Here is a 27,031-nt window from a genome sequence, read left to right on the forward strand (position 1 = left end):
GCCTCCCTGACAACTGTTAAGTTGGACGGGCAGCAAAAAACTTAATTTAATTGATTACTTGATGGCCTTAACAGGCCTTTTAATTGTCGGTGGGGGCGCTGCTGACTCCAGTGTGCGCCCGACGACCGATCTATTGCGCAACAGCACATTGACGTCGGCATGTTCAGCCAATGTCAACGTGTGTCATTTCACGCTCGAGCGGGTCGGGCACGCACCCGCCCGCCGAGCAAAAGTTTCTGACCATGGGCCAGAATATTGCTGTCAGTGTGCGGAGGTGGGCCCGACACACCGACCCGCAAAATGACGCGCGATGATGTCAGGCATGCATCCCGGCGTCATCGCGCGTCATTTAGATATTTTGTTCAGTGGGTGCGTACCAGAGGTGGGCACGTGCCCGCCGAAATGTCAATGGCCTATTAAAGTCATTAAAAAACCAATTAAAGCTGTTAGCCACGCTGTCCGTCCAACCTTAAGGTTGGCGGGCAGGCCAGGAGCCCTGGCGGGAATTAGAAAAAGCATGAAACCTCATCCACCAGCGGGATGAGGTTTCATGTAGGTTTTAAAATATTTTATTAAAGTTTTTGTAAAAATTATGGACATGTCACATGAGGGGACATATCAGGAATTATTTTTTCTCTATTTTTAATATTTGTCACAGAACAGCCGATCTCCCTGAGGCAGCACTTAGCCTCAGGGAGATGAGTGTGCTCTTTCCTGTGCATGCGCGAAAGAGCGCCCTCTCGATTTAAGGATTCCCCCCCCACCCACACAGGGAGCGCATAGCGCTTCCGTGCGGACGTCACGCTGGGCGGGCCTTAATTGGCCCACCCACATAAAATGGCGCCGTGCCCCCGATTGGGGGTATTGATCGGAGGCACGCCTGTGCGCGCCCACACCTCAACTTCGCCCCCGACAGGGGGAAAATCCTGCCCCATTAATAAGGAGGTAGTAGCAGGACATTGACCCTGCCTGATAGTCTTATGATTTTATCAATGTGGCTTTGTAAAAGGGAAGACATGATTGACAAATTTATTAGCGTGTTTTAAAAACGTAACAAGCAGGTTGGATAAAGAAGAACAGCAGATTTAGTGCATTTGGGTTTCCAAAAGTAAGGTACCACTGAAAAGGCTACTGCACAAGATGATAGCTCATGGTGTTGCGGGTAATATATTGGCATGGGTAGAGGATTGGCTAACAGGAAATAGAGAATCGGGATAAATGGGTCATTTTCAGGTTGGCAAACTGTAAGTAGTGGAGTGCCACAGGGATCAGTGCTGGGGCTCAACTATTTACAATCCATATTAATGACTTGGATGAAGGGACCGACTGTATGGCAGCTAAATTTGCTGATGATTCAAAGATATAGGAAAGCGAGTTGTGAGGAGGGTATAGAGTTTGCAAAGAAATATAAAGAGGTTAAGTGAGTGGGCAAAAATCTGGCAGATGGAATATAATGTGGGAAAATGTGAGTTTGTCCATTTCGACAGGAAGAATAGAAAAGCAGCATATTATTTAAATGGAGAGAGACTGCACAATGCTGGAGTACAAAGGGATCTTGGTGTCCGTGTACAAAAAAGTTAGCATGCAGGTACAGCAAGTAATTAGGAAGGCAGGTGGGGTGGCCTTTATTGCAAGGGGATGGAGTATAAAATAAAATTGGAGTTTAAAAATAAGAGTTCTCCCATTTAAGACAGAGATGAGGAGGAATTTCTTCTCTCAGAGAGTCATTGGCCTGTGGATTCCTCTTCCCCAGGCAGCAGTGGAGGTTGGGTCATTGAATATATTCAAGGCTGAGTGAGGTAGATTTTTGATCAGCAAGGGAGTCAAGTGTTATTGGGGGTAGACAGGAAAGTGGAGTTGAGGCTACATCCAGATCAGCCATGATCTTATTGAATAGGGTGCAGGCTCTTTTGGGTCCAATAGCCTACTCCTCCTCCTATATCTGATGATCTTATGATCCATATCCATGCAAACACTTAATACACTCATGTTAAATTCCTCTGTGAGCTTATTTTTTTTAACATAGCAGTTTTGAGGTACGTACAGAAATGTAGTATGATCAGGCTAGGCATTCAGTCAAAAATAGACCCTATTCACTAGCAAAACTGTCATCTAAAATTAGCTTGAAAGGGTTACACACTCCATATTGATAGCTGGTCATGAAAGTCAATGTAGAGGGAAATTTAACCTTACTTTACAAAGAAATGGAGAGACGCAGCACTTAGTGATGCCATAGCTACATATTAGAAATATTATTTTCAGGAAATTATAATAATATATAATTTTATAGCAGATTCACATAACCTTTCTTCAACATTTAGACCCTCTTTCAGAATCTGATCATTTTGATTTTTATTTCTTGAAACTCACTTTTCTCAGCTCCCTGCTGAATCAGGAATCCGCTTAGTTCCTTTTGGGACATCTTAACTAAGTCAGTATTTCTAATGCGTATGTATGCCACTCATAGTGCTAACAGCACCAGCTAAATTCCTGTTCCCAAAGGTCAACTGATCTTCTTTGCTTTTTGCAAAAATATTATCAGAGTGGATATCGATCAATGTATTTTTTTTTTGTGTGAATGTATTAGAGCTTTCCAAGAAGAACAGCCAAAAATCCATTGACTTTCGGTGGGACGGGATGATCCTGGCGGTGGGCAGGGCCAGAAAATCCCACCCAATGGATTTTTGGCTGGGTCGCCCAATCTCCCACGGTGCGTTCCACCACAGCAGGGCTGCAAAATCCCAGCCATAGTAATTATTTCCTATCTGTCTGCACGTTGCAGAAAATTCATACTCTGACTATCGAATAAGTACCCATGAAGCCCTGGGTAGGTGCTGTTTAATCTTTCAAATGGTATAAGTAATCAACTTTTCCTGCAATTTAGGGCTTTGTTGCAGTTTTAGCCCTTTAGAAAACATTGAAGCATTATCATGTTCACTGTAAATTGCTTTCACACAAGCTCCTGTTGATTGAACTGCGACAAGTAACAGCAATAAATAAATGAAGTGAACGCTGGCGTTGTGGCCAGGCCATCGACGCACATGGACACGTCTTCACTCAAGCCGGGCCTGACTGATGATGCTGTGCAATGGAAGAGCCCCAGGACTTGGGTCTCTTGTGTACAGCACCACTCAGTAAGTGTTGACTGCAGCCAGGTAAAGTATTGGGCGATTATTGTCCTCCCAAAGTGCAATAAATATCGTGGTTGTGTCGCTAAACACAGTCAAAAATTAACTTTTTATTTCTCTGCTCAGCAGAAGTTAGTCAGCAAACTTGTATATAATACCTCTATACTAAAAGATTCTGGAAAATATGTTCTGCCTGTTCCATTCCCTCCACAATGATTGGGCATTATGCATATCTACACTAATGTGGCGTATATCAATATATCACGTGTACAGAGTCTGCTATTCCCTATGAATAAAACATAATAACCTTTGCAGTTCAAATCACATGGTGCAATAGATGATTTGATTAATCATGAATTTAATTTGGGAGCTTGCCATCCATCACTGTCAATCACACCACCCACCCTTCATGAACGCAATATGTTGCACGGTGTAATGTAGGCTGGAGTACGTTTCAGTGAATGATACATCACAGGGTTCAGAAGCCAATGATAAATGCAACTTTGATATTGTGGTATATAATTCATCAGCATCCCTCAATTGTGGCCTTTAAACACACTACAGCCTATGTATTTTACCCTAACTATCATTTTAACTACATAAACATCAGCAAATAGGTTGACTCTATCCATTTCTGAAAGAAAATGGCAATCTCAATTTCATTTATGGTCACATTTATTACATTAGTTTCCTGGAACATAGTTGTATGAGTCGCGTTGCTTTATTTCAAATTTTGTCATTATCTTTAATCACTGTTTGTAAACAATTACATTTGTCATGGTGTTTTTGATCTAATATCTTGGAACCATGGTCAGCACATCAATATTCAGTTTGGGGAGGTAACTACAATTCTGCGCTTTGGTGTTCCATTTACGAGCTGTCAACCGAGATCTTGGTAATGTGTTGTCAGCTTGTCCCGGATCAAAGGAAAACCATCTACAGACAAGGCGATACTTTATCTGCTGGCTAATAAGTGGAAACATTTACACAGAACCAAGAGAATAAAGCTATACATTGAAAAGCACAACTATTTTCCATCCAGCTATCTGAATATTGATACAGCTGATGACAGTTAGAGGCAATAGAACAAAAGTATTGTGAAAGCAAGAATAACTTTGAAATTATAGTCTACAAATGAATTTCCTTATACTATTAATTTCATTTACCCTCTTCCAGAGAGCATTTATTGACAATTTTTCCTTTTGGTTTTACTGTTTTACTACTTTAGTTTAGCCAACCTACCCATTATTAAATTATAGTTTCAAACATATTTTCATTGCGCCTTCCCCTGCCTATCCAGCTTCTGCCTCTTCCCCAACATGCTGTGCTTTCTCCTCCTGCAGGAGAGAAAGCAAAGAGTCATGAGTGTTGGAAATGTCTTGTGTGAATAGCGGAGAAGGCCAACATTTGTGAAGAGTCGCTGTGAGGCAGAGGTGTGAGAGGGCATTAGGCTGATGGTGAGTGTGAGTGCTGGTTGCTCAGATGGGGGAGAGAGGAATGAGTGGAGCTGCCAAGGTGTGTTGTTCTGAGGTGTGCTGTGCAGGAGAATACTACAAAAGTCATAGAGTGGAGCTTGGCACCTGAAAGTGTTATGTCACTCATATTACCCACCCTCCTGAGGTCCTGGATCCTCTTGGGGCACCGTCTCCAATTGGAGTGACCACACCCCTATTCTGACTTCCTCAGCCACTTTCATCCACAACAGAACAAAAACAGAATTACCTGGAAAAACTCAGCAAGTCTGGCAGCATCGGCGGAGAAGAAATCAGTCAACGTTTCGAGCCTTCATGGCCCTTCATCCACACCTGCTTGATTGGAGAGGCTGGCCTCTTCCTTCCATCTATCTCACTGCAGCCCCTCAGATCCCACACCAAGCAAGAGTGAGAGACCAGGGAACAGTCTTCTCTCGGTTTCCTTTCCATTCCTGTACTTGCTGCAGCCTCAGGAATCCATGTACAGGTGAGCCATTGTAACCCATTTAATGGATTCCTTTAATTTGAAATCCTTCCTTCGACAGATCCAGTGCATCATCCTGCCACACTGTCTCTGATGGGTTGGGGAACCCAGAGGCAGGATGTTAATGCAGTGGTTCAGTTAAAGGGCCATGCACAGCCTGCTCCAGCTGCCACTAATAGTCCTGTCGTTTTGGCAGGAACTAAACTCAGAAAATTCTGCTCAATTTGTCTGAATCAGCTCTGTCAATTTGTTTTTTTTAATTTTGGAAAACTGCAAATGGATCACCAAAGCAAACAAAGCCAAGCTCCTTAACCTGTTTTAGTAGAATAAATTCTTGATACCTGGAAGTATTTGGGTGAGATTCTAATGCAAAACCCATCCACTTGCACAGAGTTAAGATCAAGCCCATTTTTTTGTGTTCACCTTTATACAAGAGCAATAATGATTAGATTAACAAAACTGCAAATAGTAATTTAAATACCTGATGAACACCTTACCTGGGAACAATAGCTGAAGGGTGACTGTGAGGCATAGGTGGAAGAGAGCAATAGGCTTTGATTTGTATTCTATTCTTATGCTAACTCAGTATTTTAACTTTTTTGCTGCAATTGTGCTTATCATTTCATGGATTTATCCACATGAAGCCCTAGATCTCTTTCCTGATTAGGAGTCAAATGTTGATTTCTTGTTATAGAATCATAAAATGGTTACAGGACAAAAGGAGGCCATTTGGCCAATCATGTTCATGCTGGCTTTCTACAACAGAAACTCACTTAGTCCCATGCCTCTGTCTTTTCCCCACAGCCCTGCAATTTTTTCACTTCAGATAATTATCCAGTTCTCTTCGGAGATCTTGCTTGAATTTGCCTCCACCACACTCTCAGTCAGTCCATTTCAGATCCTAACCGCTAGCCATGTAAAAAAAGCTTTTCCTCTTGTCGCCATTGCTTCTTTTGCCATTCGTCTTAACTTGGTGCCCTCTGGCTCTTATCCACCAAGACAAATAGTTTTCTTTCTGTCTACTCTGGTAAAACCCCGCATAATTTTGAATACCTCTATTCACTCTCCTCTTAGTCCTCTCTTCTCCAAGGAGAACAGTCCCAACTTCTCCAATCTATCCACGTAACTGAAGTTTCTCAATCCTGGAACCATTTTCTCACACAACAAAAACAGAATTACCTGGAAAAACACAGCAGGTCTGGCAGCATCGGTGGAGAAGAAATCAGTTAACGTTTCGAGTCTTCCTGACCCTTCGGCAGAACCGAAGTTCTGCCGAAGGGTCATGAAGACTCGAAACGTTAACTGATTTCTTCTCCACCGATGCTGCCAGACCTGCTGAGTTTTTCCAGGTAATTCTGTTTTTGTTTTGGATTTCCAGCATCCGCAGTAGCTTTTAGCTTTTTGTTTTTACCATTTTCTCACATCTGTTCTGCACCCTCTCCAATGCCTTCACTTCCTTCCTAAAGTGCAGTGCCCAGAATTGGACTCAATACTCCATTTGAAGCCAAACTAGTATTTTAAAAATGTTCAACATAATTTCCTTGCTTTTGTGCACTAGGCCCCTATTTATAAAGCCCAGGATCCCAAATGTTAGTCCCTCTCTCTTTACCTCTCGGTTCCTTGCTCCCTTAATGACTCATTTAAATTTAACCACATTGAACTGAATTTGCAATATACTACCAGTAATCAAAAAGATCAAAATATTTCCAAATTTAGTTGTATAGTTCCATATTATTTCATCTTTGTAACATTTTAGAATAATTCGCAAGAGTTATTAGCATTAGGAGAGAAAGAAGTAGGGAGGTGAAATCAGTAAAGGGAAAAGTACTCAAACAATTGCTCCAACTCCTGGCTCTTAATATGAGAGGTAACTTGCTGTTAGGGTGTAAGATATTGATAGACCCAATCATGTTGTGCTTTTTATATTATGATTCTTGTGCCACTGAAAGATAAGCAGTTGCTTAAACTCATAAGGTTGCAAACATAAATCATGGTGACATGAGTTGGATTAGAAAATCACCCAACAACATAATCATGAGTTATAAGGTACACTTAAGGTCCCAATATTAAAGGTGATACTCTTGAATGAGCATATAAGTGATAAATTTCTACTCAACCTCCGAACATTTTTGGAGTATTTACAAAATGCAGTATAGTTGTCATTGCTCACAGAATAATGAGAAACCAACAATATTTCCTTTGTCATGCTATTCATCTATCCCAATGATTGTTAACATTTTACAGCACATTTCAGAACATTTTAATTGCTCCGTAGATGCAATTTACTTAATTAACTCAATCAAAGCTTTAATTTTATATAAATATTTGTCTCTGTAATGAATATAGAATATTTCTGTCTAAAACAATGAATCATCGGCAGGCAAACAACAGATATTTTGGCTGAAGGAAATTGAAAGGATTATTAAGAGAACCAGTTGTGTATGTAATTGGATCTGGGTTAAGTGACAAAATGCTTTGCTGGTAAGGCCTCAATGGTTCCAAATTACAATCACAGCATCATACATATCTCATGAGGCATTCGACTCAGTGCCTGTACACTCACGGTACATTGAGCTATCTGCTCTAATCCCATTTTTCTGCTTCATCGTGTATATTTAAGATTTTTCTTTAAGTGTTTACTGGGCTCCTCTTAATTGCCTTAGTCTGAATTTATTTTAACTAAAGTTGGTACAATCAACACTAATTAAAGAAATAAATCAAAATTTAGTGATGTGCGAAGTTAGTTGAAAACAAAAGGAACATTTACAAAAATTGGATATTATCGTTAGATCCAAACCTTTTTAGAATTGCAAACTGAAATAGTAATGGCCCCAAAATTCCTGTAACCAGTCAACGAACATTGCCTGCCATTAGTTAGACTTGCCCCAGCTTGCCCATTTAATCTCTTTGATATTTTGTTTAACAACTGGCTAGAAGTGCAAGATGGATTGATAATCCCAGGTCCGAATGAACAGGGCAAGTGACTAGAGGTGTTTTGAGTGGGAAGCCTATTCCTTAGGGGCAAAGCCTACCAAAGCAGATCAGTGCACTGAGAGATTGAGAGAGATTGTACAGGGGGCCACCAATTGCTGGGGTGGGGTCCAGGTCAATGGTTGGGGTGGGAGGAAGAATTTGGATTGTGGGGAGTAGGGTACAATTGTGGTTTGGGGGCCCTGACTGCACAACGGGATGAGGTGTCAGATGACAGATTGGTGCTTTGCCCTTCATCCTGCCTCTGTTAAAATCAGAAGCGGGTGAAGCGGTTTGAGTCAGCTTCAGTTCCTGCTCCAGTGGTTTTGCACTTTAACCTGTGAACCGACCCCAACTTACCTGTTTTTCTGACTCAAAATTCAGTTTTATATTTGACCAATCAGATTGAAGGCTTGTTAAGTTAATAGCACAAGGTCTGAATAGGGAAGTGTAAATTAAAACGGTGAGTTCAATACCAAATCAGGTATAGAAACAGAAATAAAAGGAGGGAAAGAAAGATTCGATTAACAGAGGAAAAAGGAAAAAATAAAGTTTGATTATTTAAAGATCTCAAACCTGAGACCTGAGCCTGAAGCAATGAGGCTCATTCATTTATGAGATGTGGGCATTGCTGGCAAAGCCAGCCCCTATTTCCCACCCCTAATGGCTCCTGAGAAGGTGGTGGTGAGCTGCCTTCTTGAATCGCTTCAGTCCGTGTGATATAGGTACACCTACTGTTGGGGCTGGAGCAACAGTGGAGGAACAACAATATATCTCAAGGTCAGGATGATGTATGAATTTTCAGTGCCAAAGAGGTTGACTGTCATTAATCAAAGCTTATCTTATCATTGAAACGGCTTGACTTGACCTTCTGTGGGAGTTCACTTCATACCTACAGTGCAAGCCCAGGAACGTCATGCTGCTCCCTGACAGTGGGATTCTATTCCCATGATGCTAACAGCAGGATGACACATCTCTGACAGTAATTTCTCAATTTCCACCTTTAATCAACAACTGGCTCTCATCTGAAGTTGCTGTTGCATCTGTGCATAAATAACAGTGAGCGGTATTAGCCTCACCCTTACTTAGACAGCAATCTTTGGGCCAATGTCTGAGATGGAGGATGCTAGTTAAGGGTTAGGTCACAAGGAGAGATTACACAAAGTAGGATGGTAATACCTGGAATTTTGAAGGTTAAGTGGTGATTTAATTTGTGTTTTCTTGAAGGGGAAGTGTTAGGGTAGATAGAAACAATTTTCACTGGTTCAGGAGTCTAGGACTAAAGCACATAGCTTAAATATCAAAGCCAGGCCTTTCAGTGGTGAAGTTAGGAAACACTTCTACACTAAAATGGTGGTAGAAGTTTGGAACTCTTAAGGCAATTAATGCTAGATCAATTGTTAACATTAAACCTGAGATTAATAGATTTTTGTTAACCAAAGGTATTAAAGGATATAGGACAAATATAAAGTTAGCTCACAGGTTAGACATGATCTCATTGGATGGTGAAACAGGCTTGAGGGCTAAGTAGGCTACTCCTGTTCTGATGTTCCAAAGGGTAATAGTAACAGCACGCATGAAGGTAATGATGGCAATCTTGACAGGGTCTTTGTTGTATTTGAGGTCTTGGGAGGTCCTGTGGTATAGTAGTGTCCCTACTGCTGAGCCAGAACTCTGGGTGCAAGTCCCACACCAGGGCCTAAATTTTTAAGTTGTCAGGAGCGCACTATCGACGGGCCCGGGAGCAGCAGGGAAACAGACCCCCGACCACAATCGGCCTCCGACCGCATTTTCACGCTAGCTGGCCAAGTAACGGCCAGCCAGCGTGAAACGTGCACTGAAAAGCTCAGCGCTGCAAGGTGGGGGTGGGAAGAGGGCAGGCGACGATGTCACTGCGGGCGCGGGTGAGCGCTTCGAGAGAGCTCCCTGAAACCAGACAGCTGCCTCGGAGCTGCAGACCTGCAAATAATGAAACAAAGCACTAAAAAGCTGCAAAAAACATGTCCATGCAGCACAATCAAGCACCTGAAAGCCCACCTCATAAAAATTCTGCCCCAGATATTTCATGAGGGGACATGTCAGTAAATTTTTTTCTCATCTTCATTCAATCTTTCAAACCTGAGCCGATCTCCCTGAGGCAGCACTTTGCCTCAGGGAGATCTGTGCGCTCTTTCTCGCGCATGCGAAAGACCTGCCTTTGGGCAGAGAAGTCAAGAAGAGGTCTCAGCAATAGTCTCAGGTGGGCTAACTGTAGCATGGAGAAGAGAATAAGTGGGAGGGAATATGTTGGGTGATGGCCTAGTTGGAATTTTTTCACTCACATCTCATCATTTCCACACTGAAAAGGAGGTGACCCTTTCAGGCCTCTTCCAATGGCATTTTATAATCCAGTACTGGAAGGTATGAAGTGACCTCAAAGGAGTGACCACCCTGTCCATATAACCAGCTAACTGAGATCAGCAACTCTTGACTTGGGGAACGGCCATGGATAGCACACAAATTCACTGTTACTGCATTAGCATCTTTGTTTTTTGAAGCTTGATCACTCCCATAACGTTCACACTTTTCTTTATTGTGCTTTTGATTCCTGTGTTATAGTGATACATCACTTTTCCATTTTAGGAATGGAACCTGCAGCTTTGATGCATGACAATGGAAAATGGGTGCAATATTCACGAGAACAATGAGCACATGTTCCTGAGGGAAAATTTAAAGTTGGGTGCGTGCTTTATTGGTTTGGTGGTGATTTATTGACAGACATATTGGAGTGAAATTGATCAATGGCAGCAGCACAAGGCGGGTAATCAGCAGCCTGATTTACACTCTGCCTGATTTTCTTCTGCACTGAATTCAACGGTTTCGAGATTCACTGTCAGCCCCTTTTGCGCTCCTGCCATTGATCCATTTTGCCCCCATTTATTGACTTAAGCGCTTATTGAATACATTGGATTTAACCTTTCCATAAAGCTTCGACCCAGATTCATTAAGGAGAAAAGAAGTGAATTGGTAAGTTAGTCTCCTTCTGTTATTTCTTACATCTGGTTTTTATCCAGTCTCACATTACAGTTCTTTTACAAGTTAATTCACAACTTCCAACACAGCTGTTACTTCTGTTCATTGTGAGGCAATTTGGTCATATTTTCCACTTTCATTTTGTTTCACTGTTGATTATCCAATTGTTTGACTTAGTTAATGTTGCCATTCTAAGTTTTCTGCTGGGGGAAATATTAATCTACATGGGAGTTAAAATGATTTAAAACAAAAACAGAATTACCTGGAAAAACTCAGCAGGTCTGGCAGCATCGGTGGAGAAGAAAAGAGTTGACGTTTCGAGTCCTCATGACCCTTCAGCAGAACTGAATGATTTAAAGCTGACAAATCCTGTTACCTGTTATCATTCTGGTTTTGCACTGGAAAGGGACGAGTTAACTATGGGAGTACAGTTAACTGTGAGGTTTGACAGTAACTATTGCAAAAGAGAAAGATCCTATTGTACTGAGAATGATCTTTCATAGTAAGTCGATGCAGGGCTGGAAAGGTATCATTTCACATCTGAGAAGGGCCAATTAGCCCCATGCTTCACGAAATCTCGCAGTCAAAATAACTGCTGCATTCCTCCTCTCTGTAGCACGCAATCAGAAACTGAACCACTTTCAGGAAACCACCCAAAGCAAGGTAACATTTATGGTTGAAATGATGAATGAACGAGCAGAAGGGGATTGGGCGTCCATATACTTCAACTCGACTGTAATGTAAAAGTCCTGTTGCTGTCACAACGAGGCAAATATGATGTGGCATTTTAAAAGATTGTGAAAATGTCCTGCAGAATGCTGGCTGACATATATATGAGGCAAATAAACATGGTTACATTTCTAAAAGATATATTCGTAAGGAAACCTCCTTTAACATTCCTTCCGAACATGAGAAAATGTCCTTAGGTCAGTCTGTTCTATGTTTAAAGTGCTGAGTATAAGCGGGTGCACTCTGTGTATGATTTGCCACAGCTGCTGACTGTCCAGTGAATCTAAAGTGCAACCTCTAGCTCATCCATGCATGTACAACAGCTGCATCTGTGTACTTCTCATTAATGGCCATATTTTGTGCACCCGTACTTGTTTGCTTTTTCTTGGTCAACTATTTGATGACAGTACAGACATAGCACTGGCATACGAAATGCCTACAAGAAGCTAACCTGGGTGTTAATCGGAATCCTTTTGGAGTAGATCCTATTGATACCGAGGCCCAACAAAAGCCAAGGCAGTAAATAGCAAGCATCGAAAATAACCCTGCGGTAAGTGTTTATTAGTATGAGACCATACACAAACATCGTATGATTTATTACCTTGCAACTCCCTGTCAGACACTTTCTTTTCCATATTTACTCCTTGACTAATTTAACAAAGTTGGGCTGCATTATCTTTCAATGTATAGAGTGTTACCTAATTAGATCACAAGAACACTGAATTTTCAGAATTACTGCAAAAGATCTGAAACAAAACTGACAACTTTACAAGTATTGCTGGCAAGTTAACAGAAAGTGTCAAGTCGGAAAACCTCCTGATTAATATGTTGCAAAAAAATTAGTTTCTGGTCTAAAAGCTTCAACCTTGCTATTGGTGCACATATTGGAGGCATTGTGCAATTCTACTGAAAACTACAAATATACTTTCATACATCACTGTTGATCTCTGATAATAGTTTCCAATCACAGCTGGCTTGGAATGAACTGTACGCAATCCCGTTTTTAAATTAAATGCTCTTGCTCCATTTGCTCACTAATTCTGCATTGGGGTCCTAAAACTGGGGTTGCGACCCCAATTTGTATTTTCAGCATGGCTAATGCCCATTTCAGGTGGGCACCTTTCACACCTGGAAATTGCCAGCTTCCAAACCGACAGCCATCGCGCTTCCGTGCAAGTGAAGCACAAGTGATCACAAAGAAAAATCATTCCTCCAACTTAATATTTTCATCCAAAAAGAGAAGGGCAAAATGAGTCTGAATATATCCCACTAAGAGTCCCACTTTTCAAATATTTGGCTTATTAAACAATGACCAGACTTATGGGGCAGAATTATCCCCTCGTCGGGGGGGAGGTTGAAGTGTGGGCGTGCAAGAGGCGCGCCTCCGATCGGCGCCCCCGATCAGGGGCATGCCGCTATTTTACGTGGGCGGGCCAATTAAGGCCCACCCAGCATGACATCCGCACGGAAGTGCTATGCGTTCCCTGAGCGGGTGGGCGGGCGGGGATTCCTTAAACCGCACGAAATGCACACGAAAAGGCACACTCATCTCTCTGAGGCTAAGTGCTGCCTCAGGGAGATTGGCTCTACTATAAAAAATATTAAAAATAGAAAATAAAATTTCCCTGACACTGTCACATGAGTTGGGACATGTCCATAACTTTTTAAAAAGCTTCAATTGAATTTTTTAAAGCCTACATGAAACCTCATCCCGCTCGTGGATGAGGTTTCATGCTTTTTCTGAAGCCCGCCAGGTCTCCTGGCCTGGCCACCAACCTTAAGGTTGGACGGGCAGGTCCATTAATTGCTTCAGAGACTCTGTCGATGACCTCAATTGGCCATTGACAGGTCGGTGGGCGCACAGCTGATTTTGCTGCGCCCCCACCTTCCTGAAAATTTAAATGGGGCGCGGTGACTTCGGGAGTTCCGCCCAACATCACCGCGCATCATTTTATTCGTCGGCAAGCAGGCCCTGCCCCCCCGCTCGCCAATGGGAAAATCCTACCCATAGAAAATAAGATCATAAGGTCATAAGAAATAGGAACAGGAGAAGGTCATTTGGCCCATAAAGCCTTCTCCCCCATTTGCTATCATGGCTGATCTGATTGTGGCCTTAAATGCACATTCCCGTCTGCTCCCCATAAACCTTGACTCCCCTGTAAATCAAAAATCTGTCTAACTCAGCCCTGAATAGATATATTTTTTATTCATTCATGGGATGTGGGCATCGCTGACTAGGCCAGCATTTATTGTCCATCCCTAATTGATCTTGAGAAGGTGGTAGTGAGTTAAACAATGCAGCCTCCATAACTCGCTGTGGAAGAGAATTCCAAAGACTAATGACCCCCTGAGAGAAGAAATTCCTCCTCATCTCCATCTTAATTGGGAGACCCCTTATCTTAAGCTGTGCCCCCTCGTTATAGATTCCCCCATGAGAAGAAACATCCTCTCAGCATCTCCTCTCAAGCCACCTTAGAAACCTAGGGCAGAATTTTCTGCCTGTCAGGCGGGCGGGCCCGACCCAATCTCCAGTGGGCGGGGAGCTGATCCCTGCCAGAGAAGAAGGCCCCACCGTCATTTTACGTGGGCAGGCCAATTAAGGCCCGCCCAGCGTGACGTCCGGTGGGAAGCACTATGCGCTCCCTGTGCAGGCAGGGGGGGGATTCCCCAAAAGCAAGAGTGCGCACTTTCACGCGTGCGCACGAAAGAGCGCACATTCCCCTGAGGCTAAGTGCTGCCTCAGGGAGATCGCTTACACTTTTAAAAATATTAAAAATAGAAAAAATAATGTCCCTAACATGTCCCCCCCATGTGACAATGTCACATGAAATGTTCATAAATTACAATAAAATTTTATTAAACTTTTTGAACCCTGCATGAAACCTCATCCCGCCGGTGGATGAGGTTTCATGTTTTTTCTATTTGCCGCCGGGGCTCCTGGCCTGCCCACCAACCTTAAGGTTGGACAGGCTGGTCCTTTTATTGTTCAAACTATCCTATCAATGGCCTCAATTGGCAATTGACAGGTCGGCGGGCCTGCAGCTGATTTTGCTGCGGGCCCGCCTTCCTGAAAATTTAAATGGGGCGGGATGACATCAGGGGTTCCGCCCGACATCATCCCGCATCATTTTACACAGCATATATGTTTCTAAAAGATCATTTCTCATTCTTCTAAACTCCAATAAGTATAGGCCCAAACAGCTCAACATTTCCTCATAAGGCAACTGGGAGACAAATAGGAGATCTCCATGACTAAAAGTACAAAATAATCTTCTTAAGCAAGACAAGTTATTATAAACTAGATTCATGTAACTGGAATTCTTCATTTGTAAAGCTTGTATTTCTAATTATTTGACAGAGCTTGAGAGAATCTTCGCTCTCTTTTCAGCAATATTCAAATTATTTTATTATATTAACTTGTAGGTTGAGTCGGTAGTTAGGAAGGCAAATGCAATGTTGGCATTTATTTCGAAAGGACTAGAATATAAAAGCAGGGATGTGCTGCTGAGGCTTTATAAGGCTCTGGTCAGACTACATTTAGAATATTGTGAGCAATTTTGGGCCCCGTATCTCAGGAAGGATGTGCTGGCCCTGGAGAGGGTCCAGAGGAGGTTCACGAGAACGATCCCAGGAATGAAAGGCTTAACATATGAGGAACGTTTGAGGACTCTGGGTCTATACTTGATGGAGTTTAGAAGGATGAGGGGGGATCTGATTGAAACTTACAGAATACTGAAAGGCCTGGACAGAGTGGACGTGGGTAAGATGTTTCCATTAGTAGGAGAGACTAGGACCCGAGGGCACAGCCTCAGAGTAAAGGGAAGACCTTTTAGAACAGAGATGAGGAGAAACTTCTTTAGCCAAAGAGTGCTGAATCTATGGAATTCATTGCCACAGAAGGCTGTGGAGGCCAGGTCATTGAGTGTATTTAAGACGGAGATAGATAGGTTCTTGATTGGTAAGGGGATCAAAGGTTACGGGGAGAAGGCAGGAGAATGGGGTTGAGAAACTTATCAGCCATGATTGAATGGTGGAGCAGACTCGATGGGCCGAATGGCCTAATTTCTGCTCCTATGTCTTATGGTCTTATGGTCTATATTTCCCTCCTCTAATCTGTGTTATTAGATAAAAGTATTCCACTCACCATGCCCCAATTAAGAATGTATATTAATGATTCACAAATCGGTAGCATAGCAGATCTTGATTGGTCAAAATTAAACAGGTAAGTTAATGAAATTATTCTATTTGGAATAGGGCAGATCAATTTCCCATCCTGTTGCCTTCCTCACAGTCACTGCTTCCCCCAGACACTGCAGCTGAGTTTGGAAATCACCAGCCTGAACACAAAACCTACCACACTAGCACAATGTCATCTTTTATCCATACTCACTGAGCTACCTGTGCAGATCAATAAACAAAAGAAAAACAAAATTAAGTAATATTCTACCTTAATCAAGACTCTTGTAAGTATTGCTGAAAAGAGAGATATGTTGCTGAAGCTTTTCATCTTGCACTCATCAGGACAAACACAAGAATGCCAAATTTCAAACGATCACAACAATTTACACTACAGGAGAAAAGGGTGCTGATTGGTTGCCAAGTCAACTCTGAATGGCTGAAGTGTTACCACGGACAAAGCAACAGGGAATTATAGGATCCCCATGTTTCTAGGTAATTCAAAAAAGGCACAAGGCTTGAACATATGCCTTTAGTTTGGAAAGACTGCTAATGCTTGTTTGGTCAGGATTTTCCAACTCCGCTGTGGCGGGATCCGTTCTGGGGATTGTGGCAGCCCAGCCAAAAGTCCATGGACTTTCGGCAGGACTGGCTGATCCCAGTGGCGGGCGGAGCTGGAAAATCCCACCCTATGTCTCCTTTGACGTGGCTCATTTAAACTTGCAAGAAGCGACATACATTCATACATCGGAATTCATTCGCTGCAAACAGCAGGAATATTTTCAAGCCTTGTACCTCCTTTGAATTACACGGAAATATGGGGAGCCTATAAAACCCTGTTGCTTTTTCCATGGCAACGCCTCAACCATTCAGAGTTGACTTGCCAAGCAATCAACACCCTTTTCTCTTGTAGTATAAATTGTTGTGATCGTTTGAAATTTGACATTCTTGTGTTTGTCCTGATGAGTACAAGATGAAAAGCTTCAGCAACATGTCTCTTTTTTTGACAATATTCAAGTTCTGTATTACCAAGTGACTATTGTAAGTGTGAAGAGTACTTAAGCAACTGAAAATCATGTAAAGTGTATCTTCCTATCGACACAAATAGCTGACAGTAATGAACATTTCATAAGTAGGATTTAGGTTGAATTAATGAGGCTGTCTGTGTTCTAATATTCTGTTTTGTTGGTGAAACCTTGGACAAATGTGAATTTGTTGCACAAACCAAACTGAACATATGCTCACTCAAACACAAATACCACAAATGTAATAAAGCATGTTTGCCTATAAAGATATATCTATTTCTATCAACCTAGACATTTTTTAGATACTTGTATCATGGTTTGCGCAGGCAGTTGGATGATGATTAATTCGGGTTTAAAGGGCTGAAGAATTTGTAACAAATGCACATCTTTTAAAAGGTATTTTGTACAATTGTTTCAGGTATATTACAAAACCCCAAGGGCAAAATTAACCTTTTGGTAATTTACTTAACAGCAGTGCTCCCGCAGGCATTTAATACTTCCACCTGGCTCAGTTGGTAACACTCTCACATTTGAGTCACAAGTTCCAGGGTTGAAGTCTGACTCCAGGATTTGAGCTTAAAAATGAAGACAGATAATCCAATGCAGTACTGAGGGAATGTTGCAATGTGGACATACAAGCATATGAAATAGAAACAGAAGTAGGCCATTCGGCCCCTCGAGCCTGCTCTGCCATTCAATAAGATCATGGGCTAATCTTATTTCAAATTCCACATTCCCATCTAGCCCCGATAACCTTTGATTCCCTTGTATAACTAGAATCTATCTACCTCTGCCTTAAAAATATTCAATGATGCCGCTTCTGCTGCCTTCTGAGGCAAAGAGTTCCAAAGTCGTACAACTCTCTGAGAGAAAAATTTCTCCTCGTCTCTGTTCCATAGAGGGGACCCCTAATTTTAAAACAGTGCCCCTTACTTCTGGACTCACCCACAAGAGGAAACATCCTTTCCACGTCCACCTTGTCAAGACCGTTCAGGATCATATATGCTTCAATCAACTCACCCCTCACTCTACTAAACTCCAGTGGAAACAAGCCCAGCCTGTCCAACCTATCCTCATTAGACAACCCGCTCATTCCGTGTATCAATCTAGTAAACCTCATCTGAACTACCTCCAACACATTTACATCCTTCCTTAAATACGGAGACCAAAAGTGCACACAGTATTCGAGATGTGGTCTCTCCATTGCCCTGTAAAATTGATGCATAACACCCTTACCTTTATATTCAATTCCTCTCATAATAAAGGATAGCATTCCATTAGCCTTCTTAATTACTTGCTTTACCTGCATACTAACTTCTTGTGACTCATGCACTAGAACACCTAGATCCCTCTGCACCTCGGGATTCTGCAATTGTTTCCCATTTAAGTAATACTCTGCTTTTTCATTCTTCCTGCCAAAGTGAACAACTTCACATTTTCCCACATTATACTCCATCTGCCAGATTTTTGCCCACTCACTCAGTCTATCTATATCCATCTGCAAACCCCTTGAGTGCTCTTCACAACATTCTTTCCTACCTATCTTTGTGTTTTTTGAAAATTTAGCTATCAGGCCTTCGCTCCCCTCATCTAAGTCATTGATATAAATTGTAAAAAATGAGGCCCAGCACAGACCCCTGTGGGACTCTACTAGTCACATTGTGCCAATCAGACAGAGACCCATTTATGCATACTTTCTGCCAGCCAGCCCATCTTCTATCCACGCTAATATGTTACCCACTACACCATGGCCAGAATCTTCTGCTAGGCATGCGGGGGTGGGCCCCACACGCCGATGTGTAAAATGACGCGCGATGGCCTTGGGCATGCGTCTCGACACCACTGTGCATCATTCTGATCTTCCGCTTGGCGGGCACGCACCAGCGTCAGCTGCGAGCCTGCCGAACTGTCAAAGGCCTGTTAATGCAATTAATAATCCAATTAAAGTAGTCATCAGGGCTGCCCGTCCAACCTTAAGGCTGGCAGACGGGCGAAGAGCCCAGGCAGCCTTCGCATTTTTCATGGAACCTCATCTACGAGCAGGATGAGGTTTCATGAGAGGTTTATAACTTAATTAAAAGTTTTTATTGAGATTCATAAACATGTCCCAGCTCATGTGACACTGTCAATAATTTTTAAAATTCTTTTATTCCATTTTTCATGATGAAATTAATCCCCCTGAGGCAGCTCCGTGCCTCAGGGAGATTTCTGCGCTTTTTTGCGCACGTGCTTCTGGGTGTGCGTCACGCTGGGCAGGACTTAATTGGCCTGCCCACGTAAAATGGCAGCGCTCAGCCGATCGCGGGCGACGACCAGCTCCACGCCTGCTCCTGACCGGCCCACCTGGCGGGGAGAAAATTCTCCACCGTGAACTTATATTTTCATCAATAACCTTTGATGTGGCACCTTATCAAATGCCTTCTGGAAATCCAAGTAAGTACACCTACAGGCTCCCCTTTATCAATGGCACATGTTACTTCTTCAAAGAACTCCAATAAATTGGTTAGACATGATTCCCCTTTCGCAAAACCATGCTGACTCTTCCTGATTACCTTGAGTTTTTCTAAGTGCCAGCCATAACCTCCTTAATGATCGATTCCAGCACCTTCCCCACGACAGACGTCAAGCTAACTGGCCTGTAGTTTCCTGTTTGCTGCCTCCCTCATTGGAGGGAATGAAGTGCTGTCTTTTGAATGAGACATTGAACCAAGGCCTTCTCAGGAGGAAATAAAAGATCCCATGGCGTTATTTCGAAGAAGAACAAGGGATTGATCCCTGGTGACCTGGTCAATATTTATCCCTCAACCAACATCATAATAACAGATTATTGTCACACTGCTGTTTATCGGAGATTGCTGATGTCTTTTCTACATTGCAACAGTGATTACACTTCAAAAATGCTTTACCGGCTGTAAGGCACTTTGAGATATCCAGTGTTCATGACAGGTGCTTTATAAATAATCTTTATTTATGAAGAACATGAGTAGTTTTTGTATACTGATTAAGAGGGGTGGAACCGGTGAAGCTGAATAGAAGGCCAGTGATAGGTGGAGGCAAAGGAGAGATGGCAAAAGATGTCGTGAACAAAACGTCAAAGAGTTGTTAATGGTGGTGGTACTGGCTAAATGAGGTGCTCATGGTGACACCAAGAAAGCAAAATGTGACAATGGCAGGACCGAGGTGGAAAGTGACAGATTGGGGTGGGGTGGGGGGGAGGGGACGGTGATGGGAAGAAAGATCGAAAGTAGGCTAAAAGCTGGGGATAAAACCATGAACGAAAACGGAAATAAATTTTAAAAATAATAATGAAAATAAGTGGGGAAAAAAATTAATAAAAATTTAAAAAATAAAAATGAATACGGAGAAAAGGGATTGAAAACGGGGGTCTGTCCGTGGGTGTGACCCGGACCTTCCTATCGCTTGGCGTTTTGGCGCCCGTCCTGCTCTCGTGCCTGCGTGTCCGTCCTTGGCCTTGTGCGATGTTCCGGTGGGGCTCGGCACGGACTGGGGGAGCAGCACCTCATCTTCCGATTGGACACTTTGCAGCCTTCCGGACTTGGCACTGGGTTCTCTGAGTTCTCTCCTCCATCCCCACCCCCCGGTTTTCATCCCCCTTTTTTCCGTAATCATTTTTATTTTTTCAATTTTTATTAATATTTTTCCCCCACTTATTTCATCATTATTATTATTTTTAAAATTTATTTCCGCTTTCGTTCATTGTTTTATCCCCAGCTTTTAGCGTATTTTCGACCTTTCTTCCCCCCACCCCACCCCAATCTGTCACTTTCCGGGGTGCTTACCCTGGTCCTGCCATTATCACATTTTGCTTTCTCGGTTGCTTATTTCACCACATCTCTACCTCCCTGTGGATCTGTAGAAGAGTCACACAGACTCGAAACGTTATCTCTGTTTCTCTCTCCACAGATGCTGTCGGACCTGCTGAGTTTTTCCAGCATTTTTGGTTTTCGTTTCAGATTTCCAGCATCCGCAGTATTTTGCCTTTATTATATGAGTAGTTTTTTGCCTTAACTTAATAAGAAGCACTGAGCAGGCCAATGTGCAGGCAAAGAAAAATTTTCATGAAGTTCATTTGGAATAAAATTAGCATGAGCTAGGCTTAAAGAGTGGAACTTTGGTGGAAACTGAAAAAATATCAAGAAGAAAACTATGGGCAGGGCTTTATGTCCTGCGGGCGGACACACACCCGACCCGATCAGGCATCAAATCACGTGCCATAATGTCGAGCGTCCCGACGTTAGCGCACACTCTCAGGATCCTTCGGTCGGTGGGCGTGCGTGAAAGTCGGCAGAGCACCCGCCAACAATTAAGAGGCCTATTAAGGCCCTTAATATGTATTTTCCACTGCCCGTCCAACCATTCAGTTAGCAGGTGGGCAAATCGGCCAGGCGGCCTTTGGATTTTTAAGAAATCTCATCCACGGGCGGGATGAGGTTTCCAAAAGTAATTTTTTTAAAAATTAAAATTTTTAAACATCATTTTAAACATGCCCCTCTTCATGTGACTGAGTCACATGTGGGGACATGTTTCTCTCATTTTTTAAAATGTTTATTTTTGTGTCCACAATTCTTCAGCTCCCTGAGGCAGGTCTGTGGCCTCAGGGAGCTTTCAGCGCATGCGCAGAATTCAGCGCTCGCACTCTTCCCGCCCCCACCCCGGCAGCACTGAGCTCCTCAGCGCACGTTTCACACTGGCTGGCCTTTGACCTTTGGCCAGCCAGTATGAAATCGCGGTCATGGGGCGTGATCATGGGCAGCAGACTTTTTCACGGCCACTCCCAGCCCCGCCTGCCGCGCCCGCCCAACAACTGGAAAATCCTGCCCATGTTAAGGAACATTAAATTGTTATGCTGGTTTGAAGAGTAGATTGTATTGGATGTTGCTCTAAGTACAGTTTAAGCTTGAGATGCACTGTAGCATCAATTCTGGTTTCTCATTGCTCTTTTGGGAAAATACTAAATGATCTAAGTCATAATGATAAGGAACTATAATTTAAACTATTTACCCCTGGTCAATGCAATGGAACTTATTCCCCAAAATAATTTCAGAGCCAATTTTTCTCAAGCAGAGAAAAGGACAGGGATCAAAACTTCATGATTACACATTTCAGAGCCTTCTAGGATATTGGATTCTCTGTACCAGTAAAGTGGGCCACAGAGCAATAAAGCACGAGCTCCTGATGGAGATTACATACAGCCTGAATGCAACTGCAGTTAGATGCAACACTCTTCAAGGTAACAGACCTATGTTCCAGGTTGAGCCTAGGGAAGTGACCCAAAACTAAATATATGGGTGAACTCAGTTCGTTCCCCCTGACCTGTGGATATTGGAGAACGTAACATGCCACATATTATACTGAAAGGAAGAAAGACTTACACCTAAATACTGCCTGGCCATGTGCCTCAAATCACATCATGTATCTTTGGACTGCTGTGTTATACAGACGAACATTGGAGAAGGGACAGTGATGGTACAACAATGGCATCCATAATCAAAATGGAGATGAGTTTCTTGTCCATTTGCAACACCCATCCTCATTTGGAGCTCTTCGCAACCTCTGTACTTTGATCAGTTTGAAAAAAAATTGATGTTTAGAACTTGATTGCAAGTAGGGCAATACATTCTTAAACTTCCAATGCTGCCTTTGTGTTCAGATTGGCCTAAGGTGTACCAGCAAATGTTTGGTAGGACCCACATAATTGATATTGTCAAGAAAACAAGAAATTGTAATATTTTTCTTCTGTTAATAACCCTTCATATTTATTATATATGGGAAGACAGGCTGTTGGGGGTGTAAATATGGTAATTGGATTAAGAGCTGGAGTGACGCAAAGAGTCTAAAACCAAGAGTAAGAAGTGGTTTTGATATGTTAATGAACCAAGAGGAACTTCAATCAGAGTTTTACATAAAGCAAAAACAGGGGTGTTTTTGAATTGAGTTGTTTTGGTTAAAAGGGGGATATGCAGGTTGTAAAAGGTGTAAGGAAGGTAAAGATAGGGGTAAATTTGTTTTGACAAATCTAAGAGCTAAGGTAAAGAATAGTTTAATCAAGTCTGGGAAGAAAGCATTTCTAAAGAGACTGGTTAAGACAATGGAGAGATCAAAAGGAAGGAATGCATTTAAGGAAATACTGATGCCTAGGTGGAGGCGGAGGTGGGGTTTGGGGGGGTGGGGGGTTGGTTTAGCTGGTCAGATCTCCCAGCAGACAGTGTGAACAAGGCCAGACCTGAAGGCCCAGTTGCTGTCAGCCTCACAGTCCCAAGGTAAAAAGGCACTGTGTGGTAAAAATTACTGGCATTTTATAAGATTGGTTGCTGAACAGAAAATGGGAAGGTTAGATCGAAGGTAGTTAAGCTAAGATCTTGTGGAACTGTTCTAAAGCACTAAGATAAAAGCAAAAAACTGCGGATGCTGGAAATCCAAAACAAAAATAAAAATACCTGGAAAAACTCAGCAGGTCTGACAGCATCTGCGGAGAGGAACACAGTTAACGTTTCGAGTCCGTATGACTCTAGTTCTGTTGAAGAGTCATACGGACTCGAAATGTTAACTGTGTTCCTCTCCACAGATGCTGTCAGACCTGCTGAGTTTTTCCAGGTATTTTTATTTTTGCTCTAAAGTACTGTTTACTGTGTGAAGCGTTTAAGTGTAATTGTGTTTTAATTTTTTTTTGCTTTATTCTTTTAATAAATGCTTAGTCCACTATTAAATCATCATACGTAGTTGGGGACATCATTTCCTGATTTGAAAACCTCTCCCCATACTATACAAATTGCAAAAACCCGTTTTGGCAACTGTTTCAAGTTTCCCTTTGGGGATTTGGGCAGCTCGGCATTTACCACCGGCCGTGCCATAACAGTGTGGTGTGTTCATTATACATTAATTGTTTAATTCTGAGCAGGTAGTGGGCATTAATTGGGGATTAATTTGTGCCCCTATCAATAAACATTGGCTGCAACTTTGGTTGTTGGGTTAGGAAATGTTTGTTTGTAATCTGTAACTGGTGTAAATAAATTCTTAAGTGTATGAAGATTTACTCCAGGTAACTCCTTCATCAATTGGTTTTCTGGATAAAATATAGTGAAAATTTATTTAAATTAACAACTTAAAATGAATGTAAGTGCAAATTTGTATAATTTGTTTCATAAAACAGAATATAATTTTGGCTATAAATTCTTCTTGTCAACAACATAAATGCCAAGATTTGTGTTAAAATATGAGAACTTGGAAATAGCCAAGTTCTATCCTTTTAATATTTTATTACCACCCTGTAGCCTTTGGGTTCCAAATCTGACTGTGGGTCGAATCTTCCATCTTAGTTTTTTTCTCTGATGGTGGGACCATTTTCGGGTCATGAACCCAATCACCACAATCTCCCAGTTGTTCTTTATCAGATGAAACCAGTTAAGGGCCTTTCTCTAGGCTCCTTGAGCAATTAGGAAGGATAAGCTGGATGGCGTAACCATTTTGCCAGAGGCTGACAGGGCTAGCTGCAGGGTCTCCCATTCTTACCTGGCGGCCCAGCTGAGAGAGCTGAGGGACCACAGTGAGGTGAGCTCTCCTTATGGCAGGAAGAAGAGGGCAGCTTATTCAACCAAGCCAGCATGGATGGAAGTGGCTGAGGATAAGTGCAGCAGCAGTTTGTTGCCTAAAAACTGGAGACAATGGACCAGAAGGATTCAGGACCTCAGGAAGGCATGGTAGGTGAGTGGTGTGACACTGTCACGTGGCAAGCTATGCTCTCTGACTTGCACAGCATTCTCCTACACAGCAAGCCTCAAGTCAACACACCAGGCAGCTCCACCCATTCCTCTCATATCCCAATCTGAGCAGCCAACACTCACACTCGCCCTCAGCCTATTGGATTCTTGCACCAATGCCTCAAAGTCACCAGACAGATGGTACCCTGAACGCAAGGCTTACCTTGCATTCACACCTCCCTGCCTTCTCTCCTTGCAGGAGGAGAGATCACACACTTGGCGGGAGCCAGAGATGCAGGTTTGTGGGAGTTGTTGGAGGTGGGTGAGAATGGGCCTCCAGTGACAGTCCTTGTTGGCAATGCGTGCCCGCCTGCTCCACTGACGCCATGAGGATGCAGATGTCAGCAGCGACCTGCCACAAGAGCCTGTGCACTACGAGGCACTGGCGTTTGCAAATGTCAGGATAGCTAGCTCTCTGCTTTAGACCCTCTGTTGAGGGTGTCATCTGCTTCCACCTGCAACTTGGTGGCCATCCCCTCTGCTCCATGGAGGGGCATGTGGTGGTGGAGGGGGTAGCTGCTGCAGCTGTTGGTGTTGCACCACCCGCAGCTGGAGCATGTTGCAGCGGAAATCCCCCTGCACTTAACCCTCAGTGGAGAGGGGACGGTGTAGCTGCATTCGCTGCTTCTGTGCGCTCTGAAGGCTAGCAGTAGGGAAGTGCATCTGAGGGTGGGCGAGCTACTGGTCAGGCAATGCGCCTCCCAGGCAGATGGCACTCACATGCCAAGCAGTGATAGCACTCTAGGGCAGCCTCTCAGCCTGTCCTTTACTGTAGCTCTTTGGTTTGTCTGATCACAGCCTTCACAGCTTGTCTGTTTGGCCGGCACAGTGTCTCCCATTGTGCTCTTGTCTTCCAACCTTCTGGCTTGGAGAAACAGTGTGATACTGCCTCCCTGTTGAGTAAGAGAATTCCTCTGGGAAAACCTCTTTTAATTGCTTCCTTAATGATTTCAATTGCCACCCTGCCTCAACCGCAGTGATTCCGGATTTTTCCACCAACCCGCCCCTGAGAAAAACTGAAGGAGGTGGAAATTAGGATACCTGTCTTTTTCTTCCAATTTTCCCGACTCCCCACTCCCAAGGACCTAGGAAAATTTCTCCTCTTGAATCAGGTTTCTCATTATCAAAAAGTAGCATGGAGCATACTCTGGCTTCCAGCCATAGGTTTGAGACCAGAGGTATGGTTGCTTTCAGCAAACCTACATAATAGTCAAGACATGCCATCCTATAAGAGAGGATAAATAAGTCAACTGTGCCTCCAGTCTCACATGATATGAGGCAGGTCTGTACAAAAAAAAAACAGATGTTGGAAATCTTTAAAAAAACATTTTGTTGACCGGTCATTAATTATTGATTTCTCTTTTCTCCGTACAGATACAGATCAAGCTGCTGGGTGTTTTCAGCCAGGCCTGAATGTGAGAGTTGAGATTTATCACTGCTTGATCAATGAGGCTTGCTCAAATCAATATCCCCCTCACTCTCCCAACTCAGATATTGCCAACGTCTAATCAAAATCATCAACAGCAATTTGTATTTATATCGTGCCTTTAGCAAACAAATCTCCCAAAGCACTTTATAAACTAATAACAGGAACTGAACACCATGCCAATGAGAGTTTAGGAGGAGTGTGTGATGGCTTAGGTTTTAGAAAAAAACTGGGTTTTGAGAAGGCTTTCAAAAGGAGAACAGCAGAAGCAGAGGGATTGGGGGTTGGAGGGGGTGGTGGGATTTCAGATAGCAGGGCCGAGGTATAAAATCACAGAATGAAACAGCGCAGAAGGAGGCCATTCAGTCCATCGTGCCTGTGCCTGATCTCAGAAAGAGTGACCCAATTTAGCTCCCCCTCCCTAATCTTTCCCTAAAGCCCTGCAATCCTTCCCTCTTCAAGCTAACTGAAAGCAATGCCAGCAATGGTGGAGTGTAAGCATCAGGTTATGCTCACTCAGGATCACCCAATGCTGGCAGGAGATCCCTTAATATAAATGTCATTGAAGGACATCCACACCACCTTGGATCCATGCCCTCCTTCCCTCTAAGGCTGCAAATTGTAATGAAACATGTTGGTTTTGGAGGAGGGAAACCTGGTAACTTCCCCAAAAGGAATTTTGAAATATCCCCAGTAGGGGTCACTAAATATATAGCAGTGGTGATCTGTCTAGTGGCGGGCCCTTTACTCATTTCACCACGCCTCACAATCTTGCAATTTTCTCTTCAATTGTTTGTGGGAGCCTCAAATTCAAGTTGTCTCTTTCCCCCT

General features: G+C 43.0%; 1 protein-coding gene across 1 annotated transcript in view; it reads right to left on the bottom strand.

Moving 5' to 3' along the window:
• Positions 1–27,031, bottom strand: part of samd14 (sterile alpha motif domain containing 14) — a 229,110-nt gene that overhangs the window by 129,014 nt on the left and 73,065 nt on the right. The gene's annotated exons all lie outside the window — the stretch shown is intronic.

The sequence above is a fragment of the Cetorhinus maximus genome, chromosome 25 (genome assembly GCF_964194155.1).
Source record: "Cetorhinus maximus chromosome 25, sCetMax3.hap1.1, whole genome shotgun sequence".
In the NCBI taxonomy this organism is placed as follows: Eukaryota; Metazoa; Chordata; class Chondrichthyes; order Lamniformes; family Cetorhinidae; genus Cetorhinus; species Cetorhinus maximus.